Source organism: Octopus bimaculoides, chromosome 5 (assembly GCF_001194135.2).
Source record: "Octopus bimaculoides isolate UCB-OBI-ISO-001 chromosome 5, ASM119413v2, whole genome shotgun sequence".
Classification (NCBI taxonomy): domain Eukaryota; kingdom Metazoa; phylum Mollusca; class Cephalopoda; order Octopoda; family Octopodidae; genus Octopus; species Octopus bimaculoides.
Genome location: NC_068985.1, coordinates 98,133,440 through 98,135,688, shown reverse-complemented (window position 1 = coordinate 98,135,688; position 2,249 = coordinate 98,133,440). Strand labels below are relative to the sequence as shown.

Here is a 2,249-nt window from a genome sequence, read left to right as displayed (position 1 = left end):
TATATATATATATATATATATATATACACACACACACACACACACACACACACATACATACATATATAATCATCATTTCAACATCACTTTTCCTCACTTCCTTGGATTGAATGAACTTCAATGAGGCCAAACGTTCTTCAGTTGCCAGCTCTCATTGGTCTCCAAGAGAGGTAATAATTTCTTCCAAATTGGACAGGTTTTCATAAAAGATTGCAACCAAACAGCAATTGTTTATAATTAGTGCTTGATGTTACAACAAAGACATGCACATACACACATACATACTTCTCATCATCAATGAGTTTCATTCTCAGTTTCTGTCAAACAAATTCATTCACAAGGCTTAGGTCAGCTTAAGGTTTACAGATGAAGATTCTTGCTCAAGGTGTCATACAGTGGTTGGAAAGCCAACTTCTTAAGTATGATAGCACCATGCATGCACACACACACACACACTCTTATGGGTTGAATAAAAGATTCATTTTATGACAGGCACCTGAAGAAGTTTAGAGAGTTCAATGGTTGAAATTGTGGCTATAGCAACCAAAACGAGAACACCAAGCCAAGTATCTCAGAGGTAGGGAGAGTGTGTGTGTGTGTGTGCATGCGTGTGTGCGTGCGTGCACATGTGTGTGTTCAAATATTTATGCCATATTAAGTATTAAAAAAAACAGATAATTATGGAATGTGTATGTAAACAGCCACTACTTTAGATTATGAGGTAGACTAAAGGTACAATTGATATGACTAACATTAGCATATCACAAATAATCATTTTATTAATTCTTGAAAAGAATGAAGGCAAAGTTTATTTCAGTGGGGACAGAATTTAGAACTCAGAAGGATGAGATTAAATGCTGTAAGACATTTAATTTGGTGCTTTACTATTTCTACCAATTCTTTGCCCTCATACAATATTTTCTTTAATAACAATAATTCTTTCTTTATGCCCTCATACAATTAACAATGACGATGATCATCATCACCATCATCAAAATAACACTAATGAAAATCAACACAATAACACTAATGGTGACAATGATCATCACAATAATACTGATGATGATGCTGATTTCTAATGACTAGGGGATAATTTTGTAAAGTTAGTGGACAGGGCATGGTTAATTGGATTTATCCAATATAGAGAGGTGATAGATTTCATAAGGCCTATAAGTCAGTCTCATTTGACAGAGAAAGAATTTAAAATTCAAAAATGCAAAGTATCACCATTGTCTTTACTTCATCTAATGTTGCACTGCCATCTGCAGTAATTTATTTTATCTAATAATAATTTCTTAATTAAATACAAAGACTTCAGATATAAAACGGAAACAGGAAGTTGCAGTATTCATTGTTTAAAAAAGATTGTTAGCAATAAAAGTGAATACTTTGTAAGTTGAGAATTTACTACAACAGTATGTTGTTGGTAACAATAGTACAATCAGTTATGATTAAATTATTATGAAGTGTAAAAAAAAACCCATTGTTATCAAACATACACTCTGACAATTTTACTTTAGCTTCAAAATTTTGTACTAAAGTCATTTAGAAAATTACTATTTTTAAATCTCACAACGTGAGATATTCAGCAACAATACTTTGTAGTAAAGATTGTTTGCCAACATAACATGGCAGTCCTGGTTTAGGACGAATGTTGCTGTAATTTAGCCCCAGGAAACATCATCAATCTGTGTCCTTATATTTCTTTTTTTTTATATATAAGGACACAGATCGTGTCATATAGCCAGCTGGAGATGCTGTCTTCTGGGGCTAAGTTACAGCAACATTCATCCTAAACCAGGACTGCCATGTTATGTTGGCAAACAATCTTTACTATAAAGTCATTTACTTTGTGTGCATGTCTATGTGTTGTGTGTACAGTAAATGGTATGTCTATAGTAAGGTTAGTGTATGTAGTATGTGTGACTATGATGTACGTGTGTGTATATGCAATATGCATGTGTGCAAGCAGTCTTTGAAAAATGAGATTTTTCTTTTAATTTTGTAAAAAAAAAAAAAAAAAAAAAAAAGCACACTTATTTAGAAAACAAATTTGCTATGATTCATTTGTAAACAGTTTTTTCAAATATGGCTTCCACAAGATGAGTGGTGAGAGTTTCTCACAATAGTAGTAGCAGCCTTCCTAGCATAAAGGAAGGTGAAGATGACACTTCATCAAAATAGAGAAAAACCACCAAATATATATATATATATATACATATATATATATATATATATATATATATATA

The 2,249-nt window shown here is 32.1% G+C and overlaps 1 protein-coding gene across 9 annotated transcripts in view; it reads right to left on the bottom strand.

Annotated features, from left to right (window-relative positions):
* LOC106883542 (protein tweety homolog 1-A) overlaps positions 1-2,249 on the bottom strand; it is a 160,632-nt gene that overhangs the window by 35,935 nt on the left and 122,448 nt on the right. The window lies entirely within an intron of this gene.